Genomic DNA, 23,412 nt, shown 5'->3' with positions numbered 1-23,412 from the left:
GAGAGATGGTGTGTTCCACTCCAAGGTGTTCTCCAGGTTGCCTTTCCTGAGCTTCGATCTTCCGGCTCTCGTTTAGTAGTTGTTGGAAACTACGCTGCATTAGGCCTACAAATTGGGTATGGGGTGTAGAGAGATAGTGTGTTCCACTCCAAGGTGTTCTCCAGGTTGCCTTTCCTGAGCTTCGATCTTCCGGCTCTCGTTTAGTAGTTCTTGGAAACTACACTGCATTAGGCCTACAAATTGGGTATGGGGTGTAGAGAGATGGTGTGTTCCACTCCAAGGTGTTCTCCAGGTTACCTTTCCTGAGCTCCGATCTTCCGGCTCTCGTTTAGTAGTTCTTGGAAACTACACTGCATTAGGCCTACAAATTGGGTATGGGGTGTAGAGAGATGGTGTGTTCCACTCCAAGGTGTTCTCCAGGTTGCCTTTCCTGAGCTTCGATCTTCCGGCTCTCGTTTATTAGTTCTTGGAAACTACACTGCATTAGGCCTACAAATTGGGTATGGGGTGTAGAGAGATGGTGTGTTCCACTCCAAGGTGTTCTCCAGGTTGCCTTTCCTGAGCTTCGATCTTCCGGCTCTCGTTTAGTAGTTCTTGGAAACTACACTGCATTAGGCCTACAAATTGGGTATGGGGTGTAGAGAGATGGTGTGTTCCACTCCAAGGTGTTCTCCAGGTTGCCTTTCCTGAGCTTCGATCTTCCGGCTCTCGTTTAGTAGTTGTTGGAAACTACGCTGCATTAGGCCTACAAATTGGGTATGGGGTGTAGAGAGATGGTGTGTTCCACTCCAAGGTGTTCTCCAGGTTACCTTTCCTGAGCTCCGATCTTCCGGCTCTCGTTTAGTAGTTGTTGGAAACTACGCTGCATTAGGCCTACAAATTGGGTATGGGGTGTAGAGAGATGGTGTGTTACACTCCAAGGTGTTCTCCAGGTTGCCTTTCCTGAACTTCTATCTTCAGGCTCTCATTAAATTGTGGTTAAACGGAACAACTGCATTTGGCGTACTAGTTGGTTTGGGGCCTACTATCGGTGTCTGCCACTCCTTGCTGTTCTCCTGGTTTCCTGTCCTGAAATTCCATTTTCAGGCTCTCGTTAAGTAGTTGTTAATGTTAGACTGCATTTGGCCTACTAGTTGGGTTGGGGCCTACTATCGGTGTCTGCCACTCCTTGCTGTTCTCCTCCACTGAACAAAGCTGTGCCGCCTGTTTACTACGGTTGCCAATTTTGAACTGCATTTCGACTACTTACTGATTTGGGCCTACTCTCTGTGTCAGCCTCTCATTCCAGTTGTCCTCCACTGCAATGCCCCCTGGTTAGTCCTGTGTTACCAATTTTGAACTGCATTTAGCCAACTTTATTCTTTGGGCCTATAACTGTGTTTCCTCCTCATCCTGCCCATTGCCCAGCCAGTGATAGATGAGTCTGCTGGTACATTGACCCATAACGCAAAATTCCCCGTGCACGCTACACAGCAAGATTGTGACCCTGCTGAAAGTCAGGTTCCTCTTCCCGCATACCATACCACCTTACACGGGGACAAAGAGGAAGGTGCAGATGAAAGTGCAGGTTCCTTCATCAGGTGGGGGGAGGAATACTAGTTGGCGACGTCACTGGCACAGGGCCTCTCATAGTACGCAAAATTGTTGCTGCCGATGGGAGGCGCCCCCGCCGTGCAATCACACCGCTGTACTTTGAGGGGCCCTGTGCCTGTGCCAATGCCAACGAGTGGCCCCCCCCCTGCTTGCTCAGGATCACAGCACTTGCAAAGTTGAAATACTTACCTCTCCCTGCTCCACTGCCGTGACGTGGTCCAGATTTACTGGGCCCACTAATTACTTGAACCAGCCCTACCCCCCACAACTTTAGCCAAATGACCCCCAATTTCAAATGCCTTCCAATTATTATAAGGTAAATTACGATTGACAAGCTTCTTTAACAAGAATGGATGTTTTTGCCATTAAAATGGGCAGTGTAGGTGTTTTCCTGGCCTCCACTCACTGCCGACTATGCTCCCCCATTGACTTGCATTGGGTTTCGTGTTTTGGGCGATACCCGACTTTTCGCGATAATCGGCCGATTCCACTCGACTCGACTTCTAAGATAGTCGGGTTTCGCGAAACACGGCTCGACTCTAAAAAGGTCAAGGTCGCTCAACCCTAGTTATAACCAATCTTAAGGATAGAGAATAACTTACTGATCAATGGATGTCCAACAGCTGGGGCCCCCCAGTGATTCCGAGAACAAAGATCTATGGAAATGGTGGGGATAGCCATACATAGCCCTTTGATATATCTGGAAGTTACATAGACCGTAAAATAAGTGGAGATCAACCATGCACATCTACCCTCTATGCTAATGAGGCCAGTTCTCAAGATGACTGGGGGTGCCAGTGATCGGATCCCCTAGCAATCAGTAAGTTATCCCCAATTCTGTTGATTACTCGATATTGCGGAAATAGCCTTCTAGTGTTTGTTTGCTCAAATAATACAGATACTACTGCCAAACCAGTATTTTTACTGGTTACTCCCCATCAGCCTTTATTCTGAAATGTCTTCAGAACTTTGGATTGCTTGCAGAGAAAATAAATACAGTATACAATAATTATAAAAATAAAACTATACAAGCAGTATTATGTACAAAACTACTATATACATTCTGGGATGGCAAAGTAATGTGGATCATTTTGTTTATGGGTTGATTTGAATATTGTATGAGGTTGTATGTAGGTTCCTGGCACCCTCAAAGTGGTCTCCAAAACCTAATAAATCACATTCAGCTTACGTACAGATGTGCTGTGTGGCCATCAGACTTCATTGCTAACACAGGGATGCGCAATACAAGTTCACCTGTCAAGTTTAAAAAATTTATACTGGCAGCATAAGCTCTGAAGGTCAATGCAAGATGGAAAATATTGAGTGAAGCCAGACAGGGACATCAAGTACTTCCCTTCTGCATTACAGCACTGAATACCAATGCATTATGGCATTTGTCTGTATTAATTACTGGCCTGTAACACATAGTCCATGATCTGTGTACATTTACAAGCCAATGTGTTTTCTAGTTTCCAGTAACTAACAGACATTCAGAACATTTTAGGAAGAATTGCCGGCTGAAAAGTCCTTTTGAGTTATGCTGCGTATCATGGCTATATTTCTTTTGTACTATATTTTACTTTGTCCTTCCTCTTAATTAGTGAATTCAATTTTTCATGTCAATTTTCAAATCTAATTCATTTTCTGATATCATGCATAATACTAAATCTACTAGCGACCATGCATAAAAAAAAATCTGATGGCTTTTATGTTTCATTGCTTATCAACCACCAACATGTTCTGGAGTGTTGTACAGAGATTCTGAGCACTCATATCAGTCACTGTCCCCAATCATAGTCTAACCTCTATATACTATTTCACACTTGCGCTAGAAGCCAAGTAACTTTGCAAGAAGCCAAGTCAAATATCATAGCAAAAGTGGTGTGGTGAATCTGTGTATGTATCCACAGCAGCATCGATTGTGGGTTTCATATTTGCAGTATTGGAGAGTTTATTCTGTAGATATTCTCTGCAGAAAAATAAATACAAATATACTTAAAAAGAGTATTGGATATTTTAAGAAATGTTTAATAGGATAGAGGAGAGTAAAGCCCTGCCAAAAGAAGAGTCTACGTTGTCGTTGTGACAGGCTTAAAAAATCTTTAGGCCAGTGCAAAAGATGAAGACTACAATGCCTTTCTTCTGGCGACTCGACCATGCAGCCCATCTTTCTTCAAGTGCCTCCTTATTGTGCATCTTGAAACAGCCACACCGCTAGTTTTCAGAGAGTCCTGTATTTCAGCTGATGTTATTTGTGGGTTTTTCTTTGCATCCCAAACAATTTTCCTGGCAGTTGCATATGACATTTTTGTTGGTCTACCTGACAGTGGTTTTGTTTTAACAGAGACCCTGATTTTCCATTTGTTAATCACAGTTTGAACGCTGCCGACTAGCATTATCAATTCCTTGGATATCTTTTTGTATCCCTTTCCTGTTTTACACAGTTCAACTACCTTTTCCCGTAGATCCATTGACAATTCTTTTGCTTTCCCCATGACTCACAATCCATAAATGTCAGTGGCTGGATGTAAGAGTCTGTCTGGATATCAGAAACTCACTCAGCTTTTATGCCCACACACTGATTAAAAGCAAACAGGTCACAGGTGAGGATGTTACCTTTAGTAGCCATTAAAAGCCATTTGTGTCAACTTCTGTGCATGTTATCAGGCCAAAATCACCAGGGTATGTGAACGTTTGATCAGGGTCATTTGGATGTTTTAGGTTGTCATTATGATTTAAAAAGAGAAAACACAGTAGTTTGACAATAGATGTCTTCACCCAACCACTGACCATGAGTGGGGAAAAAGTTTTGGTGTTATCATTCGCATGCTCTGAAAAAAGGCCAAGAAAGCAAAAATACTGCTGAGGTATGTAAACTTTTGAGCACAACTGTATGTATGTGATATTGTGTGTGATGGGAACTGTTTGAGTATGATTGATGAGGACCTTGTACAGAAGTGGAGTTTTTCCAAGAGTGGGTGGTGTGACTGTGGAAAGTTCGAGGAGTGGGGGCGGAGCTGGGGTGTAGCCTGGGCCGATTTTCAAGGGGGCCCAAAAATTATGCCAGTATGGGGTCCTGAAATTCCTGGTGGCAGTCCTGCAGATACACAAGTCAGTGAATGCAGAATGAATACTATTACAGAGAACCTAAAAGCGGATATATGCTGCATGATTTCAACCAGGTATGTTTAACTCTGAAACGCTGCTGCATTCCAAAGAAAAGCATTCTTTAAAAGCAGGCTGAAACCGAGCCACGCGTGAGACTAGTCGGACCCTGGCAGATTTTTCCTGCTCGCTCTCCATGAGTGACAGCTCTTTCCCTGTGTGCATGTATAGCTAGAGACCTGTCACTCCATGGCTCTTTGTATCCCATTACTCTCCCATTTAAAACCACAGTGTCAGAACCATGATAAATTGCATGTAAAACAAAATAAAAAATATAACACAATGAACAAAAATGCAAATAACTCAATCTATATTGTATGCACAGAAATGCTGCATAAATTCTGCAAAAACGCCTCAAATATTCATCTTGGGAATGAAGCCCCTGTCTATGGACTGTGCCTTCTCCACTATAATATTTGCTGCCACAATGTAATGCTTGTGTGTACTGAACAGTTAAACTCTCTGATATCATTTTTTTCCTCTCACTGCTGGTCTCCTTGAAATCCAGATATTTCTGGCATAAATCCACACTCATTTTTTAAGCTGTCTCTTTCCATTTCCCTCACAGAAAAGCCCCTGCGTCAAAATTATGGCAGGATCAATCGTGATTGTATTATCCTTAGGCCTGGTTTTCATGGGCAAGTTGGCTTATTGGTAATCAGAAACTAATTTTCTCTGACACATCACGTTGCGTTTAATGCAACAGAGACCCATTTATGGCATCTGATTACCATAATGTAAATTGTAACATGTAATAATACAAACCTCAGCTGAAAGAACAAGAGATTTATCACCTCTCACACAAGTTTCCTATCCTTGTGTTCTTTGTACAGAAAGATGACTTGGAATATGGACTCAATGTTCGGCCCTTAACTTTATGCAGTATGTATTTGGGAATCTACATCCATCAGCTATATATCATTTTCTGTATATTTACTATATTGTAAAAGCAACTGAGCCTCGACCATGTTATTTATTTATGAGATTTTTACTTGATTTAAAAGGGCTTTTCTTGGACATAACAGCTGAAAGCCAAGTATTCATGTGTCAAGGATCGTGTATTTAAAATTTATATTGCCAATCCAGATGTCTCTGACGAAGATGTAGTGACAATCTCATACACATCAGATAGCTGGCCAGCTCCACCAACTTTAATCCCATGTATAAAGGGGCCCTTATGAGAGGTTATCAATGTGTGATTATTGATAAACTTGACCATCAGTACCCACACATGTTAGCAGATAAAAGGGCTTGTAATGTAGGGTTCCATCAAGGTCAGGTAAATTGTTAAAGGGGGTATCCATATTTGGGGTAAAAGACTGCAGTGACTCTATGTGGCTGCAGACTTGTGAATCCTACAGCGTGCGTACTGCGTGCTGTAAGGATTCTCCGATGCCAGCGCCAGGAGTGGTGGTCATGTGACAGCAAGTATGCGATTACCAAACCACAGGTCACATTCTGATTAGACGTGTCTTGCCTTGCTCAGTATCCTTGCATTGAGCAATACCATGCATGTCTAGTTGGCATGCCACCATGTATGCAAATTGGACACTTGCAGTCATGCGCCTATCGCTTCCGATGTGAACACTGGAGAGTCCTCAAAGCACGCAGTATGCGAGATGTAAGGATTCACAAGTCAGCAGTCGCATAGTTAAGTATTAAACGTTAAACATTAAATCGATAAACATTTAATTCCTTATGAGCTGGTGCTCTTGAAGTAAAACACCTTGGGCAGGTTTATTATTATTTTATGATATGTGCTCTAGTGTTACAATACTCATATTCCAAATTTTATCCAAATGTTATTTTGGCTTTTAATATTTTACTTTAATGGCTATTTTGTACCCCTTGTTTGCATATTTTGGAAAACTCAGCATATGCATGTAAAAAAAAGAGTTTTATGTCAAGAAACTTAAGCCACAAAAGCTTGAAAAAGGCCACTTGATGGCTAAATGTTGCTATTTGTCATTATTTTAGTAATATACTTCATACGTTGGTGTAATGGTACTTCACTGGACATTGATTTGTGTCAGATGATTTTGGAATTCTGACCATATTTCCATGAAAAGCTTGGTGCTACATGACCCTTTGGTTGTAATCAGGGTCGGACTGGCCCATCGGGACACCGGTGGGCCCCTGGGCTCCAGAGAGAAGGAAGAAATTTTTTTTAGGGATGCTGGCCCTTTAAAACTGAAGGAGGCAGAGGCGCGCGCTGGCTCATGCACATGGTCGTGACCGACCGCCACAACCAGGGCCAACGGCACTACCCGGTGAACCTTCAACCCAGGTAAGCGTTGGGGCAGGGCCGGCTCCAGGTTTTCGAGGGCCCCGGGCGAAAGAGTCTCAGTGGGCCCCCCCTTTAACACATACTACGATTCATGATCGCATATAAACACAGCCATGTAGTATATAACACAGCCTACGTAGTATATAGCACAGCCACGTAGCATATAACACAGATATGTAGTATATAACAGCCCACGTAGCATATAACACAGCCATGTACTATATAACAGCCCACGTAGCATATAACACAGCCACGTAGTATATAGTATAGCCCATATAGTATATAGCACAGCCACATAGTATATAACACGGCCGACGTAGTTTATATTACAGCCATCTAGTATATAGCACACTCCACATAGCAGATAACAGCCCACGTAGTATATAACACGGCCCACGTAGTATATAGAACAGCCATGTAGTATATAGAGACACTTGCCCCATATAGTGCTGCACAAACGTTATGGCCCCATAGATGCGGAATGCACTCACCAATCTTCAAAAAAAGCAGCTTTATTCAGTCTTCATGAGAAAAACTTCATGGCCAGGGGAAGGGGAGTGGAGCTCAAGCGAGCAGGAGGAGACATGCCATGCAGACCCGTTGAAGCACTAGCACTGCGCGAAACGGCTGTCGTCTCCTCCTGCTCGCTTGAGCTCCACTCCCCTTCCCCCGGCCATGAAGGTTTTCTCATGAAGACTCAATAAAGCTGCTTTTTTTTGAAGATTGGTGAGTGCATTCCGCTTTTTACTCTTTCATCATATGGATCACAATTTTCATTATGGAGTTGCACCCGTGATGTTTTTGGATATGGCTGTCTTACATTAAGACTTATTAAACACACCGGCTTTTCAACCAAAAAGGTGTTTTAGACAGTGCCATTCATCTTTTTCTTTTATGTTTCTGGCCCCATAGATGCTCCATACAGACACTTGCCCCATATAGTGCTGCACAAAAGTTATGGCCCCATACAGACACTTGCCCCATATAGTGCTGCACAAACGTTATGGCCCCGTACAGACACTTCCCCCATATAGTGCTGCACAAACGTTATTGCCCCATAAGATGCTCCATACAGACACTTGCCCCATTTGCTGTTGCTGCGATAAAAATAAAAAAAAATCACATTCTCACATCTCCGTCGCTCAGGCCCCCGGCACTTTCAATATTTACCTGTCCTCATTCCAGCCGCCGCTCCGTCTTCAGCGTCTTCTCGACTGACGCTCAGGCAGGGGGCGTGCACTAACCACGTCACCGCGCCCTCTGACCTCAGCATCACTGCAGAAGACGCTGAAGATGGAGCTGCGGCTGGAACGAGGAGCAGGTGAATATCGCGCAGCGCTGCGCTCCCCTCCCCGGTTATACTCACCTGTTCCTGGCGCTGTGCAGTCCCTGCTTCCCGGCGCCTGCAGCTTCTTCCTGTATTGAGCGGTCACCATTACCGCTCATTACAGTAATGAATATGCGGCTCCACCCTTATGGGAGGTGGAGCCGCATATTCATTACTGTAATGAGCGGTACCATGTGACCGCTCAGTACAGGAAGAACCTGGCGAGCCGGAGACCTGCAGCGACCGCGCCAGCCGCCAGTAGTAGGTGAGTATAATTAGACAGCCCCCAGCCGCTCCCCCTTCCCTGCCGAGTCAGCTCCGTGATGTGCCGCTAGCTGAGGGCCCCTGGGGGAGCAGTGGTCCTAGGCACTGGCAGCTGCCTGCCCTTAATGCCGGCCTTGAATGGGCCCCCCTGTCTCGCCAGGGCCCCGGCACTTGCCCGGGTACGCCGGGTGCTGACGCTGGCCCTGTGTTGGGGGTGGGACACACAGGGAGCCCGCTGCCAGAGCTGGCATCGAGGCACTCCTCTAATACTCACCTCTCCTCGTTCCGGCAGCTGCAATGTTTCAGGGCAGAGGGTGCGATAACATCACCACTGCGCACACAGCCTCTCTGTCCTGAGCATTGCAGAGTTGGGAGAGACGTTGAGTGTACCGGACCTGCAATGGGAACGGGAGAGATGAGTACTTGATTTTTTTTTTCTTTATGTATGCAGCATTACATGGGCGGCTGGGCCCCATGCTGCATTGCATGAAGGAGCAGGGGGTCCATAATGTGCTGCATGGAGGAGCAGGGGGGTCATATTGTGAAAATCCAGAGAGTAGAACGGCACTAGAGTAGAACGTCTCCAAGCAGTCAGGACTATTAGCGGACAGCTGTGTATACAGGCGCCACAATCAGTATGGGAACCGGTGCTCTGCATAAATATCCAACAAGAAATCCATCAACAGCAGAGAAGAAGAAAATATGCGGCACTCACCCCTGGATAACTGTGAAGATTGTGGTCTTTATTGGAGAAAAATGCAAGTTACATCCATCAGGACATCAGGTATATACAAGGGTGCGGTATAGGAGCTCGGACGACGGCCGTTTCGCGCACACAGGTGATCCGGACCCGTCGAAGCACCTGTGTGTGCGAAACGGCCATCGTCCGAGCTCCTATACCGCACCCTCGTATATACCTGATGTCCTGATGGATGTAACTTGCATTTTTCTCCAATAAAGACCACAATCTTCACAGTTATCCCGGGATGAGTGCCGCATATTTTCTTCTTCTCTGCTGTTGATGGGCTCATATTGTGCTGCATAGAGTAGCAGGGGGGCCCATAATGTGCTGCATGGAGGAGCAGGGGGGCCCATAATGTACTGCATGCAGGAGCAGGGGGGGCCCATAATGTGCTGCGTGGAGGAGCAGGGTGGCCCATAATGTGCTACATGGAGGAGCAGGGGGCCCAGAATGTGCTGCATGGAGGAGCATGGGGGGCCATAATGTGCTACATGGAGAAGCATGGGGGCCCATAATATGCTGCATGGAGTAGCAGGGGGCCCATAATGTGCTGTATGGGGTGAGCAAGGGGGCCCATAATGTGCTGCATAGGGTGAGCAGGGGGACACATAATGTGCTGCATGTGGAATGCCCGCCAGGGCCATGGGGCACTCGGTATCAGGTCCGGTACTTTACGGGGATGTGTCACGGTGGCGGAGAACCGGTCCGTGGCCCTGGGTGCCCAAGTGAAAAGGATGGTCTTTAACCCCTTAATCCCATATGACGTACTATCCCATCAAGGTGACCTGGGACTTAATTCCCAGTGACGGTATAGTACGTCATATGCGATTGGCCGCGCTCACAGGGAGAGTGCAGCCGGGTGTCAGCTGACTATCACAGCTGACATCTGGCACTATGTGCCAGGAGTGGTCACGGACCACTCCCGGCACATTAACCCCCGCCACACTGTGATCAAACATGATCGCAGTGTTCCGGCAGTACAGGGAAGCATCGCGCAGGGAGGGGGCTCCCTGCGTGCTTCCCTGAGACGATCGGTACAAGGCAATGTGCTCCCCTTGTGCAGCACCCCAGAGTCCTGGTCGTTGCAGTAATGTCGTTCTTCCACCAGGGGGAGCGATGTTGCATCTGATGGCACCAAAGGAGTTCACCCTGCCAGGTATCACAGCCACACCCACACTTCACACGCCTGCCACCAGGGGGAGCAAAAGTTTCTATCTATTAGGCCACTCCTCAGACTTGGGTAAAACTGGGGGTTGGTTAGGAAGTTAGGAGTAGTCAAAGTAGGAGTTCGGAGGAGTAGGCGGAGAGGAAAGGAGCAGACTGGGCTCGGCCCAGGCATGGAAAGAAGGACACGGAGCTGCGCCTGCAACCCATGCGGCAACCTCCTAAGAAAGGACACGAAAGGAAGCGTGCCGTAGTGAATGAGCACAGAAGTCATAGCAAAAGGAGTAAAACACCAGTGGGAGACCAGCTAGAAGCAGGCTGCCTCCCACTGAGCGCAGATCCGGTGGCCTGAAAACACCGAGGGAGTAATAGACTCTACGCTTTACTTCAGAGACTGGCAGGGCAGTGGATTCCAAGTTGGCTGTCTGTCCTAAGAACCTAAGCAGACAAGATGGCAATGCGGAGGAGGGCCGACGCTAGGGTCCCTATAAAATAGCCTCAGGCCACCACCATCATACGGGTTATGTCCTATCCATCTGGGGGACAGAGAGAGAGAAGTAACAAGAGTGAGGACCTTATGGTAGCTAATGCAAGTAAGGACCTACTACGTTACTGTGCGCAAGAGGAAGGCTACTGACTTCCACCTGGATAAGAGGACTCTGGAATTGCCATCAAACCGGTAGGCCTCTGCCTACCCTGTTATCTGGCACTCTGGACTGTGGATGCTGAAGCCTTCAGTAAAGGTAAAGAGACTGCACCCATTGTGTCCTCGTTATTTGCCACACCTTACATCATCCACCATCAACATCTACACTTCTGGGAAGCCCTGGGGATATACTTCACCTGTGGGAAGGTATACCATCTAGCTGCCATTCCATCACCCCAGCGGACCCCTAAGCAGCTTCGGTCACCCTGACCGAATACCACAGGTGGCGTCACGAACACTACCGTTATTCTATAAACTCTACCCTTTTATTTGGGCGCCCCTCATAGGGCCACGGTCCGGGTCGGGCCACCGTGACATCCCAGCTGAGGGAACTGAAGGACCTGGTACCGAGTACCCCATTGCCCTTATGTGGGGGTGCTCCAAAATCTTGGCGTCACAAACATGATCTACTTAAGCCTGAAGAATTGGGTCATGTGCGCCTAAGAACTGTGCCAGAATTGTGTTTGAACTGTTTCTGCTGAAAGAACTGTGTATTGCAAGTTACCGCCAAAAATTCCCGCCAAAATCGCCGCCATTGCAGCACCATGTGACGTGCTGGAGGAGTGGGCCATGTTATCGTGGGCATAGCATGGAAGAACGGCGCGAAAGTAAAGCCAGCCCCTCACAGATACTACTATGTTCGGGAGATATGTCCGTCAATGAAGAAGATCCGCCTCCTAGTATGGGATGGTGGGGGACGAGGAAGGGACCGCCCTCAGGAGGAGGAGGAACAAGAACCGCTGGACACCATTCAGCAGAACCAGGCTGGCATCATGGCGAGCGGAGGAAGTCCGGAAGAGGGGGAGAACACCCGCCGCTGCTCGAGCCAATCGGAGCCGAGTGGAACCCTGCCAGGACGCACAAACCAGGAGGTTGTGGGAGCGGAAGTCGACGAGCTGTGTCGGCAGCTCTGGAACCTGTACCAGCGTGCAACCACTGGCCCTGAGAAGCAACCATGCAGCCAACCATCCGAGCCCCAGCCTGCAGCAGAGGAGATCGGCACCGGAGACGCCACGGAGGCAAGTAACGACACTGACCCTGCCCCGGTAGCCGAGGGATCCCTGCTAGTGGACATAGATTCACCACCACCACCCGGCCGGGTGTGTAGTCGCTTAGAGTGGGAGAGGCCATGGGAGACTATGAAGACCTTGGACGTTACGCTGCAGCCCATCAGACAGAAAGTGGACATCTAGGGAGAAGTGATGACCTTTAAGTGGACCCACGCCACCACCAACCTGATCGGGTTCCCTGGGGGGGACCAGTCAGAGGAGAAAAGTCTGGCAGAGATCGCCCATGAGGAATACCGCAAGTGGCTGCGTCAGCAGGAGGAGGAGTGGGCCAGAAAGAAAGAGCTCCGACGCCAGGCTGACCGTGAGAGGGACCTGCAGGCCAAAGCAAAAGCTAGGCAGATGTCCGAGGAGGATTGGGGCCCCCAGTATTATGGGATCGTGGTGACCTTCTGTATGCAAGGGGGTTGGGGCTTCATAAAGGAGCGCAGCCTCGCCCTCAATGTCTTTGTGAATCTTCGCGATGTGGAGTCGCACCTCATTGAAGGACACCCAGGCCGGGATCTGTACCCGGGTGATCGTGTCAGGTACACGTGGCACTGGGGTGATAAGGGGTGGTATGCCCTACACGTCCACAAGTACAAACCCGAAATAACAGTCTCATCGCTCTACTACTCCACACCCGAACAGGTGACCCCTGCACCGGTCACCATGTGTTCAAAGTGCATGCAGACCTCCGTGGCAAGGAGAACTGTGAGCACCCAGACCCTAATCCAGAGTGAAGATGCACTCTATGTAGTACCCGGTAGTAGCCGCCAGTACCCAACAGGGCTGCCCCCACCGGTACTACCGCCAGAACTTCAATAAACCTCGAAGCCATGAAGCTGTAAATAGTTAACTGTTTGTCTTTCCACTTTTTGCTGCTTTAAACCCATCCAGGGTTAATTCTTAAAGGGATCCCTTAGTTTACCCGGAATCCCTATTTTGTTCCAGTTTTGCACACAAGTTCATCATGGTTTTAAAGGAACATTGGAATCATGGACGGTGAATGGTTCCCGAACTGTCCTCTGTATATAGTTTGCACCTTCTTAAAGGTGCTCTCTATATATTCTATATCTGGTTTTACAAGCAAGAAGACTTTGCGAAGAAACTGTTCCTGACAACGACGTGAAAGTTTCTATGGTCTTAAAGTTTATTACTGACTTGTTGATTGTTTGCACTACCTCAGAAAAGACTAGTTTCCCTCTTAAAGGGAATGTTCGGTTGTTGCACATTAATAATGTTTACATAGCTGGTAGTATGTATCTAGATAGTGATAGAAAGCTTGAAGAAAGATGCAGTAGGCCCGTGGGGGTAGACAGATAGTCCTGCATGTGAAGAAAAATAAAGAAAATGTTAAATTGCACATTAAGGGTTAATGATAGTATACCCTTAGAGGGTAATTGCACTTAGTAGATAGAATACAGGTGTGGGTAATTGTATGCCATAGTAAGTTAGTAGTTGTTCTTTTTTCTACTATTGCCTTAAAGGGTAATACGCACAATGTGAATATGTTTTAGTTTGTAACGTTCAAGTGTTCTCACCTCCCATAAAGGGAAGCACTGTTAATTTATTTGTTTAAAGCATTTCAAAAATTTTGCATGTCTTTTGCTAACCTGTAATTGTTGTGTTCTTTTCCCAGCCCGGGAGTGCTGGATTTAAAGGGGGCGGGGGGGAGTGCAGCGCCCCAGAGTCCTGGTCATTGCAGTAATGTCGTTCTTCCACCAGGGGGAGCGATGTTGCGTCTGATGGCACCAAAGGAGTTCACCCTGCCAGGTATCACAGCCACACACACACTTCACATGCCGGCCACCAGGGGGAGCAAAAGGTTCTATCTATTAGGCCACTGCTCACACTTGGGGGTTGGTTAGGAAGTTAGGAGTAGTCGAAGTAGGAGTTCGGAGGAGTAGGAGGAGAGGAGCAGACTGGACTCAGCCCAGGAAAGGAAAGAAGGACACGGAGCTGCGCCTGCAACCCATGCGGCAGCCTCCTAAGAGAGGACAAGAAAGGAAGCGTGCCGTAGTGAGTGAGCACAGAAGCCATAGCAAAAGGAGTAAAACACCAGTGGGAGACCAGCTAGAAGCAGGCTGCCTCCCACTGAGTGCAGATCCGGTGGCCGGAACACCGAGGGAGTAATAGACTCTACGCTTTACTTCAGAGACCGGCAGGGCAGTGGATTCCAAGTTGGCTGTCTGTCCTAAGAACCTAAGCAGACAAGGTGGCAACGTGGAGGAGGGGCGACACTAGGGTCCCTATAAAATAGCCTCAGGCCACCACCATCATACGGGTTATGTTCTATCCATCTGAGGGACATAGAGAGAGAAGTAACAAGAGTGAGGACCTTATGGTAGCTAATGCAAGTAAGGACCTACTACGTTACTGTGCGCAAGGGGAAGGCTACTGACTTCCACCTGGATAAGGGGACTCTGGAATTGCCATCAGACCGGTAGGCTTCTGCCTACCCTGTTATCCGGCACTCTGGACTGTGGATGCTGAAGCCTTCAGTAAAGGTAAAGAGACTGCACCCATTGTGTCCTCGTTATTTGCCGCACCTTACATCATCCACCATCAACATCTACACTTCTGGGAAGCCCTGGGGATATACTTCACCTGTGGGAAGGTATACCATCTAGCTGCCATTCCATCACCCCAGCGGACCCCTAAGCAGCTTCGGTCACCCTGACCGAATACCACAGGTGGCGTCATGAACACTACCATTATTCTATAAACTCTACCCTTTTATTTGGGCACCCCTCATAGGGCCACGGTCCGGGTCAGGCCACTGTGACATCCCAGCTGAAGGAACTGAAGGACCCGGTACCGAGTACCCCATTGCCCTTATGTGGGGGCGCTCCACTTGTACTGGGCGTCTCCTCCCTGCAGGCCCCGGATCCAAAATGACCGCAGGGCTACTTCCGGGTCCTGCAGGGAGGCGTATTACCAAGTGCCTGCTCAGATCAGAAGAACGTAATAGCAACAATAGAAGTTTAATAATTAATAAAAAAGTATATGTATATTCTTCCTTCATCAGGAATCACCGAAACGCGCGTCGGGGTGCTCTATGCTTGGGCCCGCAGGATCGACAGGTATATATACGCTCAGTATTTTTATCAATTCCCACATATCTTTTATAGCGGACATCTAAGCGCATGTTTTGTTACTCTGGTGCAGTGGGGGACATAAGGTATCACTGGAGACTTTGTCTCTTCTCCCTTTACATGCAATTTTGCACAAATTATATGGTTACACTTATTTGCACGTTTCCTTGAGGACACATATATATATATTTTATTTATTTTTTCAGCGTAGTTTTAGCACTCTTTTTCATTTTTTACACTATTTCCCCTTGTATGCACATAACAATAATCATTTTTTTTTTTTTTTTTTTTTTATTCATGCGCTCATATTTAGATTGTGGGATTGTTTTTATATATATTTTTTATATATCGTATTGTTTACCTGTACACCTGTGTATATTTATTCCCCAAGCACATGCACTTTTGTGCTGATGTTGCCATACTATTATAAATAAAGGCTTTTTTTTTGTCTTACCTTTCTGTGCCTTTTTATATATATAGGTATATCGTTTTGGTTTATATATATATATATATACATATATATTTCTTTACTAGTATTGGGAGTCCTTTGTAAGTTCTTTGATTCTTCCAAAGTGTAACATCAGCGATCTGTCACTATACAGTGATGTCCCCCCTGGGACAAAGTAAAAAAGTAAAAAAAAAAAAAATTTAAATGTGTAAAAAAAAAAAAAAATCCTAAATAAAGAAAAAATATATATATATTGTTCCCATAAACACATTTCTTTATCTAAATAAAAAAAAACAATAAAAGTACACATATTTAGTATCGCCTCATCCGTAACGACCCGACCTATCAAACTGTCCCACTAGTTAACCCGTTCAGTGAACACCGTAAAAAAAAAAAAAACAGCAAAAAACCAACGCTTTATCATACCGCCGAACAAAATGTGGAATAACACGCAATCAAAAAAACAGATATAAATAACCATGGTACTGCTGAAAACATCATCTTGTCCTGCAAAAACAAGCCACCATACAGCATCATAAAAAATAAAAAAAAGTTATAGCCCTCAGAATAAAGCGATGCAAAAATAATTATTTTTTCTATAAAATAGTTTTTATCATATAAAAGAGCCAAAACATAAAAAAATTATGTAAATGAGGTATCGCTGTAATCGTACTGACCTGAAGAATAAAACTGCTTTATCAATTTTACCAAACGTGGAATGGTATAAACCCCCCCCCCCCCCAAAAAAAAAAAAAAAAAAAAATCATGAATAGCTGGTTTTTGGTCATTCTGCCTCACAAAAATCGGAATAAAAGCGATCAAAAAATGTCACATGCCCAAAAATACCAATAAAAACTTCAACTTGTCCCGCAAAAATCAATATCTCACATGACTCTGTGGACCATAATATGGAAAAATTATAGGTCTCAAAATGTGGTAACGCAAAAATCTTTTTTGCAATAAAAAGCGTCTTTTAGTGTGTGACAGCTGTCAATCATAAAAATCCGCTAAAAAACCACTATAAAAGTAAATCAAACCTCCCTTCATCACCCCCTTAGTTAGGGAAACATAAAAAATTTTTAAAAAAATGTAATTATTTCAATTTTCCCATAGGGCTAGTGCTAGTGCACGGGTTAGGGCTAGGGTTAGAGTTAGGGCTAGGGTTAGTGTTAGGGTTGGGGCTAGGGTTGGGGTTAGGTGTGGGGCTAGGGTTAGGGTTGGGGATAGGGTTGGGTTTAGGGTTAGGGCTACAGTTAGGGTTAGGGCTACAGTTAGGGTTGGGGCTAAAGTTAGGGTTAGGGTTGGGGCTAAAGTTAAGGTTAGGGCTACAGTTAGGGTTGGGGCTAAAGTTAGGGTTAGGGTTGGGGCTAAAGTTAGGGTTGGGGCTAAAGTTAGGGTTAGGGTTTGGATTACATTTACGGGTGGGATTAGGGTTAGGGGTGTGTCAGGGTTAGGGGTGTGGTTAGGGTTATGGTTGGGATTAGGGTTAGGGGTTTGTTTGGGAGAGGGTTTCAGTTAGAATTGGGGGTTTCCAGGCACATCAGGGCTCTCCAAATGCGACATGGCGTCCGATCTCAATTCTAGCCAATTCTGCATTGAAAAAGTAAAACAATGCTCCTTCCCTTCCGAGCTCTCCCGTGCGCCAAAACAGGAGTTTACCCCAACATAAGGGGTATCAGCGTACTCAGGACAAATTGGACAACAACTATTGGGGTCCAAATTCTCATGTTACCTTTGGGAAAATAAAAATTTGGGGGGATAAAAAAAACATTTTTGTGGGAAAAATTTTTTTATTTTCACGACTCTGCGTTATAAACTATAGTGAAACACTTGGGGGTTCAAAGTTCTCACAACACATCTAGATAAGTTCCTGGGGGGGTCTAGTTTCCAATATGGGGTCACTTGTGGGGGATTTCTACTGTTTAAGTGCATCAGTGGCTCTGCAAATGCAACGTGACGGCTGCAGACCAATCCATCTAAGTCTGCATTTCAAATGGCGCTCCTTCCCTTCCGAGCTCTGCCATGCGCCCAAACGGTGGCTCCCCCCCCCACATATGGGGCATCAGCATACTCAGGACAAATTGGACAACGACTTTTGGGGTCCAATGTCTCCTGTTACCCTTGGAAAAATACAAAACTGGGGGCTAAAAAATTATTTTCGTGGAAAAAAATGATTTTTTATTTTCACGGCTCTGCGTTATAAACTGTAGTGAAACACTTGGGGGTTCAAAGTTCTCACAATACACCTAGATAAGTTCCTTGGGGGGTCTAGTTTCCAAAATGGTGTCACTTGTGGGTGATTTTTACTGTTTAAGTGCATCAAGGGCTCTGCAAATGCAACGTGTAGCCTGCAGACCAATCCATCTAAGTCTGCATTCCAAATGGCGCTCCTTCCCTTCTGAGCTCTGCCATGCGCCCAAACAGTGGTTTCCCCCACATATGGGGTATCAGCGTACTCAGGACAAATTGGATAGCAACTTTTGGGGTTGAATTTCTCCTGTTACCCTTGGAAAAATACAAAACTGGGGGCTAAAAAATAATTTTTGCAAAAAAGAAAGAATTTTTATTTTCATGGCTCTGCGTTATAAACTGTAGTGAAACACTTGGGGGTTCAAAGCTGTCAAAACACATCTAGATAAGTTCCGTAGGGGATCTACTTTCCAAAATGGTTTCATTTGTGGGGGTTTCAATGTTTAGGCACATCAGGGGCTCTCCAAACGTGACATCGTGTCCCATCTCAATTCCAGTCAATTTTGCATTGAAAAGTCAAATGGCGTTCCTTCCCTTCCAAGCTCTGCCATGCGCCCAAACAGTGGTTTACCCCCACATATGGGGTATCGGCGTACTCAGGACAAATGGCACAACAATTTTGGGGTCCAATTTCCTCTCTTACCCCTGGGAAAAAAAAAATATTGGGGGCGAAAAATCATATTTGTGAAAAAATATGATTTTTTATTTTGACGGCTCTGCAGTATAAACTTCTGTGAAGCACTTGGTGGGTCAAAGTGCTCACCACACATCTAGAAAAGTTCCTTAGGGGTCTACTTTCCAAAATAGTATTACTTGTGGTTGGTTTCAATGTTTAGGCACATCAGGGGCTCTCCAAACACAACATGGTGTCCCATCTCAATTCCAGTCAATTTTGCATTGAAAAGTCAAATGGCGCTCCTTCCCTTCTGAGCTCTTCCATGCACCCAAACAGTGGTTTACCCCCACATATGGGGTATCAGCGCACTAAGAACAAATGACACAACAACTTTTGGAGTCCAATTTCTTCTCTTACCCTTGGGAAAATAAAAAATTGGGGGCGAAAAAATTATATTTGTGAAAAAATATGATTTTTTATTTTGGCGGCTCTGCATTATAAGCTTCTGTGAAGCACTTGGTCGGTTAAAGTGCTCACCACACATCTAGATAAGTTCCTTAGCGGGTCTCCTTTCCAAAATGTTGTCACTTGTGGGGGGGTTTCAATGTTTAGGAACATCAGTGGCTCTCCAAACGTAACATGGCGTCCCATCTCAATTCCAGTCAATTTTGCATTGAAAAGTCAAACGGCGCTCCCTCCCTGCCGAGCTCTGCCATGCACCCAAACAGTGGTTTACCCTCACATATGGGGTATCAGCGTACTCTGAATAAATTGTACAACTTTTGAGGTCCATTTTCTCCTGTTATCCTTGGTAAAATAAAACAAATTGGAGCTGAAGTAAATTGAAGTAAATGAAAAAAGTTAAATGTTCATTTTTTTTAAACATTCCAAAACGTCCTGTAAAACACCTGAAGGGTTAATAAACTTCTTGAATGTGGTTTTGAGCACCTTGAGGGTTGCAGTTTTTAGAATGGTGTCACACTTGGTTATTTTCTATTATATAGACCCCTCAAAATGACTTCAAATGTGATGTGGTCCCTAAAAAATATTGGTGTTGTAAAAATGAGAAATTGCTGGTCAAATTTTAACCCTTATAACTCCCTAACAAAAAAAATGTTGTTCCAAAATTGTGCTGATATAAAGTAGACATGTGGGAAATGTTACTTATTAATTATTTTGTGTGACATATCTCTGTGATTTAAGGGCATAAAAATTCAAATTTGGAAACTTGCAAAATTTTCAACATTTTCACCAAATTTCCATTTTCTTCACAGATAAACGCAAGTTATATCGAAGAAATTTTACCACTAATATGTCACGAGAAAACAATGTTAGAATCGCCAAGATGCGTTGAAGCGTTCCAGAGTTATAACCTCATAAAGGGACAGTGGTCAGAATTGTAAAAATTGGCCCGGTCATTAACGTGCAAACCACCCTTGGGGCTTAAGGGGATAAAGGGGTTTGAATAAAGTTTGTTTGTGATGCCACCTGGGGTACTCGGTCAAGGGTAACTGATGCTGCTTAAAGAGGTCCTCTGGGGTGATGTTGTGGCAGAAGGGATGGCATGGCTTCCCACAGGTGAAGCTGGGTTCCCAGGGCTCCCGGTGTAGTAGGGACAGGTGGTAGGTGGTGTAGAAAGAAACGGGGGTTGCAGTCTCTTTACCTTTTTACTGATGGATTCAGTCAGCCACAGTCCAGTGTACCGGATCAGAGGTGCAGGTATAGTCCGGACATGCTTGGAAGCAATTCTGGAATCCCCTTTACCAGGTGAGGTTGGAAGCCTTCCCTCTAGCCTTGTGGTGTAGTCCCTTGCTGCCTTAGGCCTCTCACAAGGTCCTCACGTTCTCTCTGTCCCCCTTATTGGTAGGACACTGCCTGTACGACCGGTAGCTCAAGCCTTTATACAGGATCTCTATCATGACCCGGGCTCTATTCTGCTACGGTGTCCTCAGGTGTCAATGGTGGACATGTGATTTGCAATCCATCTGTCCTGCCGGTTTCTGCTGTGAGACATAGAGTACTTCACAACCTCGGTCTTCCAGCTACCGGTATCTGTGCTCTGCATGGAGGAAGCCCAGCTGCAGCTTCCCTCTCCAGCTCTTCACTCTCCTTTGCTCCACTTACCCTCTCAGTCTCTTTACAGACTGCTCTGCTTACCTCTTTGCTCTTCCCAGGAGCTGCTGCACCTCTCGTGGCTGCGCGGCCCCCTCTTTCTCTCTCAGACTATCTGTCTGTCTCCTCTCTCTCCACTCTCCTCTCACAGACTGCCTGCTCTGATCTCCCTGGACCAACTAACTAACTCCTCCTCCAGACCAGAATATATATCCATATCTAGGGAAGCTCCCCTGAAACCGGGTTCAGAGCTCCCCCTTCTGGCCTGGAGTCAGAACAGTGTTGTATGCGCTGAAGACCTGATAAAAGGATCCTTCCTTGCTTCCAAGCATGACATCACTCTCCCCATAAGGAAAGCAATGCCACTGTAAAACCAGGAACCTGGGGTGTTACACATGGGGTGAGCAGGGGGCCCATAATTTGCTGCATGGGGTGAGCAGGGGGGACACATAATGTGCTGCATGGGGTGAGCAGGGGGGCCCATAATGGGCTGCATGGGGTGAGCAGGGGGGCCCTAATGTCCTGCATGGGGTGAGCAGGGGGCCCATAATGTGCTGCTTAGAGGAGCAGGGGGCCCATAATGTGCTGCATAGAGGAGCAGGGGGCACATAATGTTCAGCATGGAGGAGCAGGGGTGCCCATAATGTGCTGCATGGGGTGAGCAGGGGGGCCCATGATGTGCTGCATGGAGGAGCAGGGGGCCCATAGTGTGCTGCATGGAGGAACAGGGGGCCCATAAAATGCTGCATGGATGAGCAGGTGGCCCATAGTGTGCTGCATGGAGGAGCAATGGGTCCATAACACTGTAAGGAGGAGCATTATATGGGGCCCATAATACTATATGGAGAACTGTGTGGTGCCCATAATACTGTATGGTGGACTATGTGGTTGGCCATAATACTGTATGAGGACTATGTGGTTGCCCATAATACTGTATGGTGGACTATGTGGTGCTCATAATACTGTATGGCAGACCATGTGGTGCCCATAAAACTGTATGGCGGACTATAAGGTGACTATAATACTGTATGGAGGACTGTGTGGTGCCCATAATACTGTATGGTGGACTATAAGCTGCCCATAATACTGTATGGAGGACTATATGGTGGCTATAATACTATATGGAGGACCATGTGGTTGATAATATTACTGTATGAAGGACAATGTGGTGCCTATAATACTGTATGGTGGACTATAAGGTGCCCATAATACTGAATGGAGGACTATGTGGTGCCCATAATACTGTATGGAGGACTATGTGGTGCCCATATATTGTACTATACCTGTATTTTTTATCTGTGTATCAGAAATCATGGCATGTGTTAAAGGGGCCTACTGATACTCTTTCGACCGAGGCCCACGAAAACCTGGAGCCGACCCTGGTAGCAACGCACATCAAGATGAATGCAGGATGCAGCTGTGACAGGGCACTCTGCTCTGTGACAGCCAGTGCGTCATGTCACATAGCAGTTTTCTTAAATTACTCCAGTAGCCTTTGATAGGCCGGCGGCCTTTCAATGATACTGCAATGTGATGTCAGCGCGCAGCCTGTCAGGGAGCAGAGCACCCTGTCACAGCGGCAGTCGGCAGCCATTTTAATGACCACACCAAATCTGAAGCCACAAGAGGACACCAGGGAGCGCAAGAAGGTGAGAAGAATCCCCTCTCTCTGTGATTGGGCAAGGTAGTGGCCATAGGGGCGGACATAGGGGCCCAGGGCGGTGACGTCACTAAAGTGGACATATGGGCCCAGAATGAGGACATTATTACTGGAAGGAGCCGAGGATAGGGACCTTATTAAAGTGGACATTGGGGTCCAGGATGGGGACATTAAATAAAGGGTCTCCGGTCGCGAACCTTTTTAAATAAAGGGGTGACATAATTACTGTATGGAGGTCAGGATGAGGAGCATACATTATTGGTTTATGGTGGCAAATGAGGGCATAATTACTGTAGGGCCAATCAGGGGACATTATTACTACTGTAATTTAATTTACTTTTGAGGTTATTGTCTTCCATGAGGGAGAACAAAAGGGGGTCCTACTACTGTGCTGGGCGGCACTATGTCTTTTTTTCTTCATCTGACATAGGGTAGAAGTCGGGGAATATAGTGCGGAATGTGCTCTGGAAGCAATCAGCTATAGATAACTGCGTTATATTCTGCAGAGATGAGTCCTGGCTGGAAGAAGTGATAGCAGTCTGCACTGGATGAAGATGAAAGACTTCAACTACAGACGTCACCTGTGAGTCAGTGTGTTACTTGTACACATACTATATACTATATACTGTAAACAGGAACACATGGGCCACTTGCACAGTGAACAAGTCTGTATGATCATGTTCACACACCACCAAGAAACCTGAAGACACAAAAGAGAATAGTAAAACCAAAAACACTCAGTTTGAAAAAATGTTGCAGTAATCCGCAAGTGCTAGTAAAAGATGTAAAAAACAGGGTATTTGGTTGATACGTTTTTTGCAAAAAATGTATACTAAGCTGCTCTACCAATCTTCACGGTATACCCTTATCAGAGCAGTCCTAACTAATGTATGCAATCCCTATCTGATGTATTTAAAAACCTGATCATCTGTAT

The sequence above is a fragment of the Ranitomeya imitator genome, chromosome 1, assembly GCF_032444005.1.
Source record: "Ranitomeya imitator isolate aRanImi1 chromosome 1, aRanImi1.pri, whole genome shotgun sequence".
NCBI classification, from domain to species: domain Eukaryota; kingdom Metazoa; phylum Chordata; class Amphibia; order Anura; family Dendrobatidae; genus Ranitomeya; species Ranitomeya imitator.
This window is presented reverse-complemented; position numbering follows the sequence as displayed.